The sequence below is a fragment of the Alexandromys fortis genome, unplaced genomic scaffold (genome assembly GCF_014885135.2).
Source record: "Alexandromys fortis isolate MF-2015 unplaced genomic scaffold, M_Fortis_MF-2015_v1.1 scaffold_5, whole genome shotgun sequence".
NCBI classification, from domain to species: domain Eukaryota; kingdom Metazoa; phylum Chordata; class Mammalia; order Rodentia; family Cricetidae; genus Alexandromys; species Alexandromys fortis.
The window spans coordinates 1,662,567-1,681,578 of NW_026067924.1; the positions used below are offsets into that span (position 1 = coordinate 1,662,567).

The window sequence follows — 19,012 nt, forward strand, 5'->3', positions numbered from 1 at the left end:
CTAAATCCTCTTCTAGATTGATAGGATTCAAACCTATAAACTTTTAGTTAACAGCTAAACACCTTAATATGGCTTCAATCTACTTCTCCCGCCTAAGTAGGGGGGGGGGGGGGGGGGGGGGGGGGGGAAGCTTTAGGGCGAGTCTTGTCTAGTGTCCGTACTTTTGGAATTCCCACTCTCTGTGGACACACCTGCCTTGTTTTGAGCCACAGAGAGATGCAGTAGAAATGGAAAACAGGATCATAGACTCCCCACGCAACAGTACACTCTTCAGAAACAGCTCACTTTTAACAGGATCATTTTATGCTGGAGTAGTTTCCCTAGTTGTAGAGACAAAATATAAGAGAGAAGAAAAAGAAAGATAAAAATAACAAAATTAGAAAACACGATGAAGAAAAAGGGATTTTGTTTGGTGTTTGCTAAGTGATATGAATTAGTAAACCCCATTTTTTTTTAAATCTAAAATAGGAACTGTTCACAAGGTAAGTGTAACTTTTTTTTTTTCGAGACAGGGTTTCTCTGTAACTTTTTGGTTCCTGTCCTGGAACTAGCTCTTGTAAACCAGGCTGGCCTCGAACTCAGAGAGATCCGCCTGCCTCTGCCTCCCGTCTAATGATGAGACGAGATGAAATGAAGTTCCAAGAAGTTAAGTAGTAGCCAGCTGTGGGGCACACACATTTAATCCCAGCCCTCTGGAGGCAGAGAGAGACAGATCTCTGTGAATTAGAGACCAGCTTGTTCTACATAGTGGGTCCCGGGACAGTCAGAGCTACATGGTAAAACCCTGTCCGTCCCCCACCCCCAAAAGTAAGTAGCTTCCTATTGTCAGTAAACATTGGTATTAGGTTTTGGTTTTTGTATTTTCTAGACCATTCTGGCTCTCTAAATTTCATGTTCTTCCTATTCAACAGAGGGAACTGCTGAAAAAAAAAAATCAAATAGCCCACATGGAGCAGTGGCTTATTTGTGACCTGAGGATCACTTTGGTTGCAATGCTATACAGAAGTGACCCCTCTATTATACCACCTATTTGAATTTGACCCCAACACAGCGTTCTATGGATGTCTGAGCACAGACAGGCTCTCCCAACTACCCCGGAGGCCAGTGCCTGCTTCAACAATTCAGCCTATGGAATTCAAAACCATTATACTGTACGCACAGAAGATGGTAGAGTAATGCAGCAGGTGGCTCCCATCTAGAACTTGCTTCATACCCAAGAATGCATTTATTTTGGGCTCAAGAAAATTGGCACCCTCACAGCCATCTGGTCAACCTCTTCAGTGGTACTGCTCATAGAAACTGCTGTGAGCTGAGCTGGTTTTCTCAACCTCATATGACAAAGTATGAATATAAAAGTTCTGTTTGCTAAGACAACACAGTAAATGAATTCTTCACCGATTACGGTAAGTGATAAAGAAATGAAGAACCAGAATCAAGTACCCAAGTTCTCTATCAATTTACTTTTGGATCGTAAGGAATTCTCTGAGGCACTGCATAGCTTTGGGACTATGCTCTCTTGAAATCAAGTTTTGGTTCTTAAGAACACATCCAGGGCCCTATAACTGATTGACACATTCCAGATCTGCAAAGCAAAGAATTGCTCTCCAGAAACTTCTTTCAATGGCTTTTTGTTTTAATTTTTTTGATTCATCAAATATTTCTTGACCTGCTATTGTAGAGCCCTCCATGTGGCCACCAAGAGAATAGCAAATAGTACTGTTAATTGATGTTCCCTGAGTGTTAGTTGCTAGGTAAGTTGCTAGGCACCTTTAGGGATAATCCACCATCACCTTCAAAGTGTCCTTTTCTTTACTTTCAGCTCAAATTGTATGATACAAACTGAACATACCCAGAGATATTTCTGCTCATCTTTCTTATCTTTTAAGGATGTACTCTGTGACCTTGAATTAAAACAGGCTTCACAGTTTGTTTCTTAAATGTTAGCCTTAAGCTGAGCATCATCAGGAATGTACTCCTTAACTAAGCATGTTTAGTAATATGCCTAGCACTAAGGAGCTCTCTCATGTGAAGGTACACAGACTCCTAAATAAAATTCCATACTTTCTTCACTGAAGGCATCGCTTTGGAGATGACTCTGATGCTGTCCTTACCTGCCGCAGGCTGTAAATCCTTCTCTACTCTCACGTCTTGCCATTCTTGCTTTAGCACAACTCATCAAAACCCGAGTGTGTTGTCTCCAGTCACACAGGTTGTTGCCAAAATGCCAGTAAGGAACACAGCCCCGAGATGTCCATCCTAATGGCAGCTGCATATTTCATTTCAATTATGGATATACTCTTATTGCTTGATTCAATATGAACCTTAAAGCCTCATTGTGAACTAGACAGTAAGATACAGGGCAGAAATAATAAGAGGGCAGAGATGATTAGTCCTATACCCCAAGTTTAACTCACTTATGATACTGAGTGGCCATACAAAGAGTACACCTTCCTAAAGGTCTCTGATAGCTCAACTTTTGGGGAGGGCAGAACACAACTGTGATATACATGCTGACTTTTTCAAAACACATAGTCAGATATATAATTATATGATAGACAACAATATACATTATAAGCTACTGTTCAAGTAAGTGGCACTTTGGCTCTTCAGTCTGAATGTCCACATGCCTGTCCACCACTCTGGAGAAAACAATACAAATCTTCTCTCTAGAAATTCTACTATTTAGAATATGATTGCGTCAAATTGTGTCCACAGACCTCCTCAGTGGAGCAGTGGAATCAAATGCCGGGATGGAAAATTCCAGGCATCGCCATGGTGAAAGTTTTATATTCATTCCAATGGAGAAATAAGGACATTAGAAAAAGTAGGAAATGAACCTAAGGAAACAAAACATCAGACAGAGAACTGGAGGGTGTGGAGAAAGTGGGGTGGGAAGAGTGCAAACATGGACCAGATGCTAGAAAGTAAAACAAAAGCAAAAAATTGAACAGCAGCCTGGTTTACCTAATCTATCATGTTCAACATGATTAAGATAGGATTTAATTCAGTTCCCGGTAAAGGAAATCAACACCCTAAGAGCATCCAGAGGCTCACAGCAGAAAGTCACTTGAATAAGCCATTGAAATGGACCTGAGTTCATGTTCAGCATTCACAGAACTGTTTCCTTTCTTGCTAATGAAGTCAGAATGTTTTAGAACATTAGAATTTTCTCTAGGAACTTTAAAAAAATTAAAATACGAAGAACTGCATTTTTACATACTCTCTTTCTCTCTCTCTTCCTCTCCCTCTCTCGTTAAATGCAGAGAGCACTATAAAAGCACTCAGAATGCCCTCAAATCATAAAGATGAAGAAAGAGCCAAGAGGTATAATTGTGGCAGGATGGTTGCGTGAGGAACAAAACGAGTTAGAGAGCAGTCGCTATGGTGTTAAAGCCAGTGCTCCTCAGCCCCGCCGCTAGAGCACATCTTCAGTCTCCGAGGGCACACTGTCCCCACCCTCACTGTGGTCCACTGCCATGGTGGTCATACTTGTAACAGGCCTTGCTTTACTGGACCTGTGCTTTCCTTGCCCGCCCATGCCTCTCTCTCACTTGACTTTCAGCTACAGGCATTCACCACATGAAAATATCAGACCTAACAAGATAATTAGATGCAAAGTTCAGAGTATTAACCACGCAACATGGAACGTGCCATCAGTGCGGTGCCCGCGTAGTATATATTATGGCAAAACCCTGGTAATTGCCTGTCTGGTTTAATTTTCAGCTGAGTAGAGGGAAAATTCTTCTGAGGCTGGACTCTTTTCCTCTGTTATTCTTATTACAAGTATCCGTACTGGTCGGGGAGCCACAGAAACCCATCACTCCAGTTCAAAACTTGGCAGATTTTCTGAGTTGGCCACTCTTCCCCTAAGGTAAAGCAGTCTCCCCAACTTGGCTTCTTACAGAGTTCTTACATTTTCATTAGAAATGAATTTCATGTAACCTTTAGATAATCCAAAATAGGAGTTTGCTAGGAAATTATGGGGTAGCTAAACCCCAGGGTAGAGAGTGGTGTGACCCAGGGTGAGGACACCGTGTCCTCAGTCCTCCTGTCAGCACATGGCTTCACACATAAATGGCCATCTCACATCTTGGAGATTTGCTGTGGTCTTCCTACCACAAAGAAGGTAGCACCATGGCTGGAGGGCAGAGAGTGGAGTGGAAAATAACTGCCACAGGTTTTCAGCCTCTTGTTTTTGTACCTGCTACAGCCATTAGTTTCCAGCTCAAGGTCTGGGGACCGTTTGGCATGATGCTTTCATTTTCAGACCTGCTCAGATGTGTAGTGAGTGTTTAGAGGATGGGAGATCCCAGATCTGAGCTGGAGGTAAGAGGAAGAATGCTTTCAGAAAAGGACACAGGGAGGAGAGCCTGCCTGAGCTGAGTCTCAATGTGTGTGTAGCTGGATCTACCTAGACAGTGATACTGATATGGGGAAGGCGGTCAGGAGCAGGAGATAAGACTAGACAGGTGAAAGAGAAATGTGTATAAAAATACCGGTTGTTAGATTTTTGGGGGAGAGGGTGGGTTTGAGACAGAGTTTCTCTGTAACTTTAAAGTCACTCTATAGACCAGGCTGGCCTCAAATTCTCAGAGATTCACCTGCCTCTGCCTCCGGAGTGCTGGGATTAAAGGCATGTGCCACTCCTGCCCTGCTAATTGATAGAAATTTTAGGTGAGTAAGAGAAAGGGTGTTTCTGGGTTTCAAAGAGCCAAGCTTGAGCGTTTTTCTTCTCATGAAGAACAGTCACATCAGGTTCCTGTAGCCAGATGCCCCAGGCTGGACAACTTAAACAACAGACATCTGTGTCTCACACTTTTGGAAACCTGAGAAGTATAAGAACAAGACACCAACATGTCTGGTTCTTGGTGCAGGTTCCCTCCCTGGTTTGTAGATGGCCATCCTCTCTGTTCCTCCATGGCAGAGAAAGCAAGAACTCTAATCTCTCTCTTTCTCTTCTTATAAGGTCACTAGTCCTACAGTGCATGGAGTGCGGTGTGTGTGTGTGTGTGTGTGTGTGTGTGTGTGTGTGTGTGTGTGTATGTAGAACACGTTAGTGGTTTCATCTAAACTTAATACTCTCAAAGACTTAACCTCCAAATCTTACCTTGGTGATGGGGGTTTCTGTATGAACAGGGCAGGGCAGGAGGGATGTGGAGGACACCGACATCCAATCACAGCACAGCCATCATCAGCCTCACTGTGGGAAGACAAGACATGGACCTATTGAGCACGCTCCTCCCCCACATGCCTACAGACCGGATTATGATAGCCACAGAGCTGTTCTTACTCAAATCCACCACAGGCTAACAGAACTCCAATAATGGCTCCTCAGACAGGCTCAGCATAGCTCCAAGACAGTCTTTTACTGTTCGTCACGCAAATGCTTCTCCAGAAACCACTGGCATGCCAACCAAGTGTGAGCAAGAGGTGTGTGTGGGGGGGCAGCGCTTCCCCCAGCTTAGGTGTTAAAGGGCACAGTGAGCCCTGGGAGAATATGCAGTTTCTTACCTACTGTCATGTGACTCACGGGTTGATATCACAGGGTCCCCCGAAATCCTGTGGTCAGTACTAATCTAAGGCAGCAAATGCGTCCTCCATATGTTGTCTTCTTCCCGTAGATCTCAGTACCTCGCTACTCAAGCAAGTGTGAAAGTTTAAAGGTTGAAATTTTTTGAGGGGAGTGAGTTGACTGTTTTTTTTTTTAAATCGATAATAAAATTTTTGCATACAGTGTATTCTGTTCACCATTTCCTCCCCATATCTTCCCAGATCCTCTCTACCTTCCACCCATCCAATTCCATGCCTTTTTCTCTCTCTTCAGACAGATAAACAATAAACAAACAGTCAGACAAATAAAATAAACCATTCGAAATTAAAATACACACACACCCAATAAAACAAAACTTAAACAGTCAGAAACCATAATATACAAGCAAAAGGCCAATAAGATTTTAAAAAAATTCCCCCCAAATATCATTGAATTAGTTTTGTGTTAGCCTTCTACTTCTGGGCATGGGGCCTGCCTTGAGTGTGTAAGTGTGGTTTGCACACCCAGTGAGCCTCCTGGGAAGAAAACTAGTTATTCTTTCGTGAGCAGTTGTCAGTTGGAGATAGCTTCTCGGTAGCGATGGGAACCTGTGTCTATTTCCGCTCCTCAGGGCTGGACCCCATCTGGATTGGACCTACGTGGCCCCTGTGCACACTGTCACGGTCTCTGTGAGTTCACACGTGTGTCCTTCCTGTCATGTCCGGGGGACACTGCTTCCTCGGAGGATACTTCATGCCCTTTGGCTTTTCCAATCGTCCTACCTTCTCTTCTGCAGAGTTCGCTGAGCTCTGAGGGGAGGGTTTGATGAAGGCATCCTGTTTAGGACTGAATGTTCTAAAGCCTTTCATTCTGCACAGTGTACAGCTGTGGGTTTCTGTCTCAGGTTCCCGTCTGCTGTGGGAGAAAACTTCTCTTGTGGTAGCTGAGCTAGACGCTGATTTATGGGTATAAAGGATGTCATCAGGGGTCGTTTTATTGCCATGTTCTTTTATCATAACAGTCGTATTTGATTATCCCCTGGGCCTACGGCCTATTGAGTCTCATGTTCTTGGCCACATGAACAGTGTCAGGAATGAGTTCTAGCTCATGGTGGGGGCCTTAAATCCAATCAAATGAGGGCTGACATTTTTTGAATCTCCATGAACTGAAACGAAAATCGGTAAAAACAGAAGTCTCACTTGTTACATAATCGTCGGTATATTTTTATAAACAAAACCTCAGAGTTCTTTTAAAATGGTATTGCCTATGAGAAGGAAGCAGCTGATGTCATTTGTTTTTCATTTAAGTCATCGGGAACCATAGCCATCTCCTAAACCTTAGGAAAATACCAGTTACATGTGCTGTTTGTCATCTTTTAGCGTGAACCCATGTTGGTGGGGAGGAGAAGAAAAAGACACAGTGTACGGGGAAGAATCTGTGTACCAAAGAACAAGGTCACTAATGAAGTGATGTGGCTAACCAGCAGTTGGCTTTGGGGGATGGAGATTCCAGGCCCTTGAGCAATGCTGTTCCTTTTGCTCCAAGGCTGTCTATCTTGTTTTCAACTCCTTGCCTGGTGGTTTGTGGGCTGAGCTCACTGCTAGGCCAGTGCTAGGGGCTAAACACACAGATGCACTCAAGACCTAGCTCATATCCCCTTAGAGGGCAAGGAGAGCTGGGATTTCACAGATAGGAATTCAGCACTGTCTCCCAACTGGAAGTGAAGCTGTTTACAACTGCTGTCTCCTTTGGGCCCTAGGGTGTTTCCCTGAGATACGTTTGGTAAAAGCAGAATTCGAAATTTGATGGAGAAAACAATCATGTGGTACTTATAATAGGAACTAAATGTTTCCCTCTTCTTTCCACATGCAGCCTTGGTTATTTAGCAGGATCACTTATGGTTTGGATTCAAAATCAGCATGAAAAAAAAAAAAATAAAGCTTGTATCCATCAGTCCTCCAGACCAAAATATTCTATGAATACTGACTCTCTTGCTGGGATTACAAAGCACTGTTCGACCCAGTTAGGACCTGCAATGAACCTATAGCCAGGCCACAGGACAGAAGGGTTATTCATGGCGTCTCCATCATCGCTGTATTCCTCCCACCTAGCACTGTATTTATTTAGTAAATTCTAGTGCTCTACACATACTTGTCAAGTACATGAATGAGATCAGCGTCTCATGAGGACACCAGGTGCCTTCCAGGTGAGAGGTGAGCGAGAATGGCTGTGTAACAGAGATGGAATTGTAGCAATGCTTTCAGGACAGGGTAGGGCTCCACGAGATTGGGGGAAGGGCAAGGGAAAGAGGTAGCTCCTTTGGGTAAGGAGGCATAGTTGAGCCTGGAAACCCAGGCATTTTCAGGAGGCAGAATGGCTGGTGTGTAAGAGATTCAGAAGTAGGCTGGTGTAGAAGAGCTGAGAAGGGTGGATTGGGGTCCAACTGGCTAGGAGGAAGGAGACCACAGATACTCAGGTGTTGCCAAGTATGAATGCACAGAACCCTGGGTGGTCTCATCCTGGGTGCTCCTCCCTGCTTTAGCTTTATCCAAGAGAGAGAGAGAGAGAGGGAGGGAGGGAGGAAGGGAGGGAGGAAGGGAGGGAGGGAGGAAGAAGGGAAGAAACAAAGAAATAGAAAAAAGAGAAGGAAGAAAGAGAAAATCACCTGCCTTCCTTTGTATTTTTCCAAGTGAGTCATAGGATTATATTGTACACAGCCAATTTTGATGTAAAGACAGGAACAAAAAGAACAAATCTCATAAGCCCCAAGAGATTTCTCTTTTAAAAAAAATAAAAAATAAAAAGAGAGAGAGAAAGGTCGGGGGGAGAATGTGCATTGAGAGTATGAGGAAGTGTGGACGCTCAGAAATGGTACCCGATATCTGTCCCTTGGACTTACATTAGGTAACATTCAGAAGGTTTTCTCTAAAACTACATTATCACCTGAACCCCAGATCCAACAAAAATGACCATGTCCTTCTTAACTTGCCCTAACAAAGGGGAAAAAACCTCACTCCACGGAGGATGACCATGAAGTCAAGCAACACCCAGGGCCCTGATGACATTGGTCCCCTGCTGTCCTCAGTGTTTAAGGCCCATTCTTCTTCTAAAAGTTACTAATTCTTCCTCTAAGCTGGCTGCAGCTCTCATTCCCCTTCCCCAAGAAGACGGTATGGAAGCTTCTAGATTCCACTGTAATTTTGGTATTTATCCTCCAATGATGCCCAATATACAAAACAGCTCAGTACGTTTCTCTCCCATTCATATGTCCACAGTCAATCAACTTCTAGGTCTCAAATCTTGATCCTCCACAGAAGAAAGAGAATTTTTGGCCCCTATAGATGAAAAGACAGCAGGGGCCTGGACTGTGTTATTCCTCTGAGCAGAACAGCATCTTCTCCTTCCACCTCTGCAAAACTAACTTACCTTGAGAAAGCCCCATAACCTGGTAAATTTTTTATAAAGATTTATTTATTTATTTATTATGTATACAGTGCTCTGCTTGTATATATCCCTGCAGGCCAGAAGAGGGCACCAGATCTCATCCACAGATAGTTGTGAGTCACCATGTTGTTGTTGGAAACTGGACTCAGAACCTCTAGAAGACCAGCTAGCGCTCTTAACCACTGAGCCATCTCTTTAGTCCCCTGATAGATGTTTAAAAAATGAAAAAGTCAGGTAAAAATAATCAGAAAAAAAAATGGAATAAAGAAAATCAAAACTCCTAAGATTAGATTTCTTGGTAAGATGTTTACGGGAGGAAAGAGAACTTTTCTATAATTAGCTTTCCTTTCCACGTTGCAATATTATTTATCTTTATTAGAATGATCAGCTGGTCTCCCATCTCTTACTATGCTATTAGCTGTCTTATTAGTTCCCTGTCTTTGTTGCTGTAGCAACATAACTGACAAGAAGCAAGTTAAGGAAAAAGGGGTTAATTTGGCTGATAGTAACAGGGATTCACCACGACAGCAGGAATCTGAGGTGGCTGGTCACATTCAACTCACAGGTAAGAAGCAGAAATTGACAAATATTTGTGCCCACCTTACTCAGAAGAACATCTGGTCCTTTATCAAATCCTCTCACTTGGGTCTGGGAGCTCCTGGGCCATGGGAAGACATTGCTAGACACAAAGTAAGAGCTCAATGAACTATATCCTATATGGGATTTCAGAGGGACTTTGAACTTCAGGTTCCTGAAGAATCTCCCTCGCAACATGAGCTGCAGACAATGGACCTGCTCCGTGTCTTGCAGACAACCACAGAAACAAGTGCACACGTGTACACACATATCACCAACGCCACCTTCCAAAACCAACCATTAACTTTCAAAATCATGTTCTCCATTTCAATATCAAGGAATCTGCAGGTTTTCTTGCTCTAGTTCAACCTTTGTTATGCTAATACAATAATTGTCTTCCATTGCATTTTAACTCCTTCAGTCCCACCCAGTACCTCCAGTCTCCCCAGGGTTAGGATTTAGGTCATCCTCTTCCCCTAATATCTGTGTTTTCCAATGCTCTTAGGTGACCCCTGGGAAAGGGTTGTTTGACCAAAAGGGGCCTCTATCCACAGGTTAAGAACCACCACTGCTCGAGAGACTGTTTGCTGTGTGTTGGGTACTTCACATTTCTGGGGGAGCATTTCAGAGATTTTCCTTGCATTAGAGGGAAAAGTCAGGATTTATTAGTCTTTTGTGGGACAGTCTCAAACGTTCCCTTTTCTGTTGGAGATGGGGGCAGTGGGCCAAGTATTGTGAAGGGCGTTAGCTTACTCTGCTCTTCCGGTTACAATGACAAACTTCCCATTGCATAGACATGTCGTAGACGTTTAGATAAAGCAGAATGTAGGCCATTGTACAATGCTTTGGGAAGAATTGTCCTAGAAGAATGGGTAAGATTGAAGTTGAAGGAATAGGGAATTTCTAGGTAAAGTAATAGAAATGGTGCAGGGCTCCTATATGACCACTCTGTCCAAAAATGTAGGGGAGGGAAATTTAGGAAATAGGAGCCCTGCAAAGGCAGCGTGTGTTCATGCATTATGGGTGCACGCACACCGGTGCATCTATGCACTCTCAGCTGTTTAGGAACAGCAATCTTTATTTGCACATTCTGCCTCTGAAACTCTTGTACCCTCTCTCCTCAGTCTGAAAAACATAGCCTGAGTATTAGTAATGATAAAGGTATCTCACACATGGAAAGTGCCGATCTTAAAGGTGGTGTTCCTGTATTTGTTGCCTGAAAACTGGGAAACGCTCTGTATGTATCTACTCCTTGTGGTGTGAGGAATAACTGCCTTGGCCACTTCATTACTGCAATTATAAAGTACTGCTTGCTTAAGGTAACTGCTAAAACATTCCCTCAGTACTCCGAGACGCTGGTAAGCTTCTGCACACAAAGCTCGGGAGTGGGCTGGGTTCCTTAGCTGTCTCTGCTCTGCACCTCCTATTTCAACAGGAAGGGTGGGGGAAGAACTGGTGAGCAGGGGTCTAGGAATGCAAGCGGCTCCTTTGGCTTCCTGCTCTGCCCACATAAAGGAAAAGCTCCATTCAGCAAAGCCAACCCCCGGCTTCAGGCGACTCAGCCAACCTCCCTTTCTTTCCTTCTTCCTTTTGGTGAATGCCAAATACTGTGGGATGCTGTGGACCTGCCAGGCCTTTCTCAAAACCTTCCCCCAGTGGGGTTCTGTGTTATGCAGCCCTGTGGCCCATGTGTGGGGAACAAGGAATTCTCAAACACTGTGTTCATACTTGCTAGACGTACTAGTTGTCCCTGAAGCCCTGGCATTCATGCCAAAGTCTGTGTCCCTGACTGTTGAAGGAATGTGTCTTAGCTTTAGGATTTCAACGGTAGCGAGAGAAAATAAAAGAAGTACAGTCAAAAACTTCCCTGTGAGAAGCCACTAGAATGGTGAATGGTGAAGTATTCCCTCCTCACCCCCTCCTACCCCACACCAACAACCCTTCTAGTGTGAGTTGGGACCTATCATGAACTGACAGTGGGACATCACCTAATCCCAGGTCACCCGTAAGATTTGTTTTACTAATGCATTTCCGCCCAAACCCACCTGAAAGTCAGCGAAGTTGGACAGCTCGCTTGAGATGCGGCTGCTCATAAATACAGTAATTTTCATGTAGGTTTTATCAGCTCCTCCTCCCTATTGAAGGACAGTATGAGGGACCAGGCTTTTTCTTTAGGTCACCAACCAGCTTCTGAATCACGACATGGAGGCTTATTATTAGTTATGGATGCTTAGCCGTAGTTGCTCTTATTTTAATCTGCTTCTCTTCTACGTTTTGCCTCAGGGCTTTTTCACTTTTTTCCTTCTGTAGATCTTACTTTTCACTGCTTTTCATGTCTGGCTGGTGGCTGCCCAGCTCTGGCGTGTCCCTTGTTCTCTTCATTCCTGTCTTCGCAAGCCTAGGCTTCTCTTCCTACTTGTCCTCCCTGCCTGCCAGTCCCACCTATCCCTCTTCTGCTATTGGCCGTTCAGCTTTCTATTAGACCAATCAGATCCCTTAGGCAGGCAAAGCAAAACAAATGCAACACATCTTTACCTAATTAAACAAATGCGGTATAACCAAACGTAAGACACCTTTATGCAGTTAAAAGTAATATTCCACAGCATAAACAAATATAACGCATCTTTGCCTAGTTAAAATAATATTCCACAGCAGTGTGATTCATACGACGGTTCACTCTTTCCATAGATCGGTGTTGAATGAGCTCCTATTGCACACCTGGCTTTGGAAGCACAGCCCCGAATAAGACAAGTTAGGGCTCTTTTAAACCCTGGTTTCTAGAAAGAAAATCCATGGGTACTGTGCTATGTGATTCACTTTCTGTCGCTGCAACAGAATGTCTGAGATAACTAACAGATCTCATGGTTTGAGAGGTTCTTCTCGGTGATCAAGAAGGTGTATTACTTTCAGATGCCTGGATAGTGTGTCAATGACAAGGAAGCACGAGGCAGATGAAACGGCTCACTACATGGACTGGAAGTGAAAGAGGAAATGGCCCAAGTTCCTTGAAGAGCCTAACAGCCAATGACCTAAAGACCTCTCTCTAGGTTCTGCCTCCCAAATAGCTACAGGAGGTCATTCCCAAGCCTTTAGCCTTGGCCTTGGGGAAGCATCCAGCATCCAAAATATAGCTAGTGCTATAGGAAAAAAATAAAACAAGGAAATGAAACATTCCTGATGACAGGACATAAAAAATTCTGCCCGTCGTGTCAAGAGCAATTTTCAGAGCCCTGGAAACTGTCACGGCAGCTGCGATGACAATATGATGCTCCCACAGCCGGCATAAGAGGCTCCACAGCCAAATAGGTGCCTTTGAGCTTGTGGGAAACTACTGTCAAAGCGAGAATGCTACAAGCCAGATGGACCGCATGGCTCGGGGTGGTGATTTGACCCCGAGAGCCATAATTACTCCCACCTTGATGGAAAATCGGCCTTCTCCCCCTTCTCTCCTTTCAAGGGGGTTTTGAAAACTGATTCCACCCAGTCTGGAAGCCATTTGGAGAGTCCCATGAGGAAAGAGCTATGTAGCAATGTGATTATTAGTGTTGATTTCATTTGCTATGACATGACTGGGAATTACTGGGAAAACCCATTACCAAGGAGCAAATGAGTTTGTAAAGATGTGACAAATTAGCATGTCTAAAGACGGGCCACCGCATCAGGAGGCTGATGGACTACCCATGTATCTAAGCTGTGTAAACAGGCACTGATGTAGAAGGAGTGTGATTTAGGGATCTACTGAGAAGATGGTCTGGCCTTTAGAAAGGAAGTAATTTAATAACAGAACAGTGTCTTTGGGGAGGATTGTGTGCCCCAGAGGTAGCAAGGTTTGCTAATAATTCATTTGATGGAGGATGGGGGAGTTCTCCCATCTAAACAGTCCTATCTAGTTTTCTGAAATTCAGACAATGTATGAAAGCCATTGTTGACACAGTTAATAAAACTGATTGTCCTTGGTCTAGAAGAGATTGAAATTTAACTAATGCGGAAATTAATTTCACATAAAATCTTAACGTTATCATATTTTATGTTTTGGACTGACCCCCCCCCTTTTAACACTTCCCAGGGTCTGCACTGCTTTTGCTAACAAATATAACTCAAATCCATAATTAATTAAAGTAACAATTAACATAATGATCATTTTATTAACTCTTATACAACTTCATTTTATATCACTTGAGAAAAATGAGAACTTGATTGCTTAGAATTGATAATACAAATGGTTTTACTTTTATTATAAGTTTGCACATGTAACTTTTTTTTTTTTTTTTTTACAATTTCTCCTGGATTCACAAATAAAAGCTGGGCTGGGGAAGTGGTGCAGATGCTAACGTACTTGCCACACAAAGCAAGAAGAGCTGAGTTTGAGCCCCAGCGCTCCCATAAAAAGCTATACACAGAGGCATTCACTCAGTACCTCAGTGAGGGGTGGGGTGAGGGGGAGATGAGGCAGAAAAACCCTGAGGGTCATCGGTAGTTGGTCAGTGTGCCCATCACAAAGTCTGACTATGAACCATGAACCAGGTGCCCAAGAACATTGAGTTGGGCCCGGAACTACAATAGGCCTGTCACTTTGAATAGGAGTGGGCTTGGAACCTATGTCTGCGAGAGTCAACCTTCAGCCTGTAGCTACATGGGCCTCTGGTGGTGGGTAGGTCTTTATCTTGAGTGTTGTGTGGCCACATAGATGCTAAAATAGACTTAGTACCTAAGTCCACTAGACCTATATCCGCAAATGCTGGTCTCATGCTAGAACAAGTCACCTGCCTGGAGAGACCATGTCCATTCAGACTGGCTTGGTAATTGGGTTTAGAGATATCAATTTGGCTTTTGGATAGCCTGAGGTCTGGGCTGTGCAGGTCAACTTGTCTCTAAATTAGCCGGAAACCTGGGCTATCCTGGTACTGACCAGACCTGGAGTGTGTGTCCACAGCAACAGCCTGGAGACTTAGTTTGCTGGTCTCAATATGATGACTAGAACTGAGGATTCCCACCTTACACTGAGAAGACGTGCATAAAGCCAGGGATCACAGGAGCCAAGCCCTTATTCGGGACTAGTAAGGCCCTTAGGAGAATCTGGGACAATCCACAAAGGCTGCCCTATATGTATATGTGGTGTAGGCTCAAAGCCCTAGGCCACTGAGGCCACCAGCACCGGGGCTGGTGGTGAAACTGAGCGATAGTTTTGAGTCTGTTAGGTTAGCACTGGATTATAACCTGACTTGACACCAAGGGAGGCATGGAGGCTCACCCCTTGGGTACCAGCTTGAAATGTGATACTCTGGTAGCCTTGCCAGCTTAAGTTTTCCTGGGCCAAGGATACATTAATCTTTCCAAAGAAACTGTGTGATCCTCGGCAAATACAAGACAAGATTGCCCCGATATCAAACCAGACAAAAATATCACAAGGAAAGATCCCAAGTTCGCGGTAGTTACTGCGAACTATGCGATGCTAGACCAAGTGTTTGCATCACTCGACCCTAAGAATCATAACCAAAACCAGCAGCAAAGAAGTCACAAAGAATATGTGATCGCGACGAATGTCTAGGGCCTCCTCGCTGCAGCAGGTTTAACCCCAACGCCTGCGCAGATCAGTGGATGGCCACAAGAAACTTCCAGAAATAGGAGATGGTTTTAGAGTCCTGCCCCATTCCCATCCAGAGAGGCAGTACACCAAGATTTAGAAGCGCCTCTCCCCACTATTTTTTTTCATATATATGCAGTTATGTTACCAGAGTCAGGATGAGTTCGTGTCCACTAGTATAAGACCTTCCTTCATTATCCTCCACCAACCCAAGACCCTGAACTCTTCCCCTCCCCATGTCAAAAATCTCTGAGAACTCGGTCAGAACCTCAGATGACTCAGCAGCTAAAGGTGTTTGCCACCCACTTCATTTCTGGAACCCACACAGTGGAAGTAGAGAACCTTGCAAGCAAGTTATTCTCTGACCTCTATACAGTGGGTTATGGTGTGTGCACACACACAGAGACACACATACCTAAGTAAAGGCAAGAAAAAGTCGGAAATCTTCCTTCACGTTAAGGCCTAGCTGAAGATCACAGTCTGAAAATGTTTCAATAAGGTGTGTGCATTCTACCAGATTCAAACTTAAAGCTTGACACTAAACTCAACTGATCATTTGTGACCCCCGGGCGGTTTTCTAGAGAATGAGTTAGGGATGGAGAGAGTCTGAGGGCAGACGGCCTCCAGATTTTCCTGGCCTGGAAAAGCAGGATGTTTGGGGATGGCAAGATGGTTCAGCAATGGGACACTTGCTGGCAGATCTGATGACCCACATTTGATCCCTGCAACCCCCATGGTAGAGGGGAAAAGCCCTCACTCCTGGAAGTGGTCCGCTGACCTACACACACACACACACACACACACACACACACACACACACACACACACACGGCATGCACACTGACTTCCCCCACCCCACAACAGATAAACATAATAAAACAATTGCAAGTCGTATATTTACCGAGACTATTTTAACTCTGGTGCCAAATTCGAGGCTCCTGGAAACACAGAGAAGTAAACACTCTGGATTCCTGTTTGCATCAGATTCCAAAGCTTGTTCAGGATGTGCACAAGAGAAGTCCTGTTAACAAAGCACACAGGAGACACCTCAGTATCCAGGGCCTGTGTTCCTGGAAAATTAAAATTGCTTTTCCTCTTAAATACACAATACACTGTTTCTATATACTATATATTGGTGCACACTGTATATTGCATAAGTATACAGCTATAGGATACACTTAAAATCTCAGCTAGGAAAGACTCAGAAACATAGGCAAACTTTGAATTCCTGTTAATTCTAATGACAAGGGATTTTAAAGAGACCTTTGTAATCCCTTGATGATTTAGAAGACTTCTTGTACCTGATAAAAAAAAAAAAAGTCACTTTAAGTCACTAGCATTTGGTCCTCTAATCACCAGGGAATGTGAAGCAAGGCCTCCAAAAGCCCCATTTCCCTCATTTGCCTTGAGATTAAGAGCATTTGAGAGGCAGGGATTGTGTTTGCGCTGGGACCGTGCAGTCAGCTAACTCCTGTCAGCACCATCTGGACTGTCTTCACTAATTCCATTTTAAGACTAGGAAGGTGAGACCTGCTGATTGCTGGCAGGTCTCTTATCACATGGCTAGATCTCTAACCACCCGTGTGAGTCTTCTTCCTAGGGAGGCTACGTAGAGCACAGAAAGGAAAGGAAAAGAGAAAGAAAGAAAGAAAGAAAGAAAGAAAGAAAGGAAGGAAGGAAGGAAGGAAGGAAGGAAGGAAGGAAGGAAGGAAGGAAGGAAGGAAGGAAGAAACAAGGAAAGAAACAAAGAAAGAAAGAAGACCCAGGTGGTGGAGGGATGGAGTTTAGGGAAATAAATCTGGTGAAGCATTCATTAGTGTGAGCTTTACTTATTTAGTGGGTTAAAACTGGGGACAGCTGAAAGCGAAATGAACGGTGGAAAGAACTATCTATTAATGTGTTGGGGTTGTAAAAGCTGAGCAAAGTGCTCACATGAAGGCAAGAATGTAGAGAGAAACTGACCAAAGAGCTTTCCATGGAGGAATGCTCCCCAGACCGGGCTGAGAGACTGTTCATCTTAGTTTATTGCACAATAAAAAGGAAAAATGGGGCGTTTTCAACCCCTCCTCCGCCAAATGGACCGGGCCAAACCAGTCTGTGGCATGCGCTGTGAACTCATTCAGAGAGGAATCGACATATTTTAGAGCGGAATTGTCTAAAAATAACTTGTTTCATCAGTTCTGGGACATTTTTTTTTTCAGTCTTTTGCCAAGAATCCAATTAATGTGTGTGGCTTTTTTTTCTTCCAGGAAGTTTTATGGGGCCTTGATATCTTTTACTTTTTTACAAAGAAAATCCACACAGCCGAGTGTGTCTGGAAAACAATTGCAGGGATCTACAATGTCAACGCAGCTACTAATTCCATAGATCTAGGACGCTCATGAGGACCAATTATTTCATTTAAACTGCTCTTCTAGCCACCCCACCCCACCCTTTCCTCTCCTCCCCTCCCCTCTCCTCCTTTTCCTTCTCCTCCTCTCCTCCCTTCTCTCTCCTCTCCTCTCCTCTGTTCTCCTCTCCCCTCTCATTCTCATCTCCATTTCTCTCCTCTCCTCCCCTTTCCTCCCCTCCCCTCCCCTCCTCTCTTATGCCTTCCCCTTCACCTTTCCTCCCCAGCTCCTGCCAAAGCTCACTTCTGCAGAGTGCTGGTGTTTCACTGTATCTGGGATGACGGCAGCAAAGGGGCAGATAAGGAGACTAGGAGACTGGCCCCAGCCTGGACTTCATCCTTGCTCTGAGTGTCTGCAGATAGCTACTAGGAAATAATTGAATATGAGAAGTAGCCTTTCCAGGGCACCAATGCTTTACTAATACCGCTACTGTGATGATAAAATCCTCTGAAACACATCAACTGGATGCCGTGGTATTTGAAAACAGAAGATTTTGGAGACTCTACTACTGTTTTCTAAGTGGGCCAGCCTGGTTGGCTGTAATCTAATGATAAATGAAAATAAACATTATTCTATTTTATAAACCAACATTTCAGGGACCATCTCTGATGGCTCATTTAGGAAAGTATCATTAATCTAACAAAACCCTGAACACTGTTATCTATGGATCCTAATATCATGATAGGCCAGAGAAGTCACTGGCTCCTACATTAAAGAGAGATCAATATGTAGAAGGTGCAGCGAGGTCTTACATGGGGGTTCCTTTCCCTTAGACAGAACCATGGTGCCATTGGCCAAACATGCCATTGTTTCTCAGCTGACATTCCTCCTGTGGTGTGTGGTACCTTCTGCTGGAAAGGTTTAGCTAACCATGATGAACATCTTCTTGAGGGACACCTTACCCATCTGGGCATCTAGCTGCTTCTTCCTCTCTGCTGTAGTAGAATTTTGGATATTATTTTGCTTTAACCCCTTGATCTTAAAACAAAACAGCAAAGCAGAAAATCACAAGAAACCTCTGCAGCTTCATTTTTCCCCCTAGTCCTTCTGCTTCCTCCATCTGTGGGTACATTTCTAAGAAGAGCCTTTTTCACATTCAGGCTTTGTTTCCTTGCCTCTGTCTCGTTTGCTCATTCCAACTGGCTTCCGTCTTTCCTACTCATTGAACTTCTTTGTAACTGTAGTTGTGTCTTCCACAGTGCCCACCCACTGGTTGATTCTCATTGTACTTTTCCTCTCTTGAACAGCCTACGCCTTGACCATCACCTCTTTAAAATATACCTGGCAGTTGAGTGTGATGTCATACACATGTGATTCCATTCTTGGGAGGGTAACAGGGATGGCTGTGAATTTGAAGCTATATTATAGCTACTGTCAGGTCCAAGACAGCCTGGGTTACATAGGAAAACCCTGTGTCAAAAAAGAGCAAAATGGGGCTAGGAATAAAGCTCAGTGGTAGAGTGCCTACTTAGGACACATAACATACTA

The 19,012-nt window shown here is 44.0% G+C and overlaps 1 long non-coding RNA gene across 1 annotated transcript; it reads right to left on the reverse strand.

Annotated features, from left to right (window-relative positions):
• Nucleotides 1-129: 129 nt before the first annotated feature.
• LOC126501552 (uncharacterized) lies at nucleotides 130-18,173 on the reverse strand. Its single transcript, XR_007591712.1, has 4 exons — nucleotides 17,738-18,173; nucleotides 16,036-16,155; nucleotides 5,108-5,200; nucleotides 130-320 (listed from the first exon to the last, which is right to left on the reverse strand). It is a non-coding gene; the product is annotated as an uncharacterized lncRNA (long non-coding RNA).
• Between the last annotated feature and the right edge of the window lie 839 nt (nucleotides 18,174-19,012).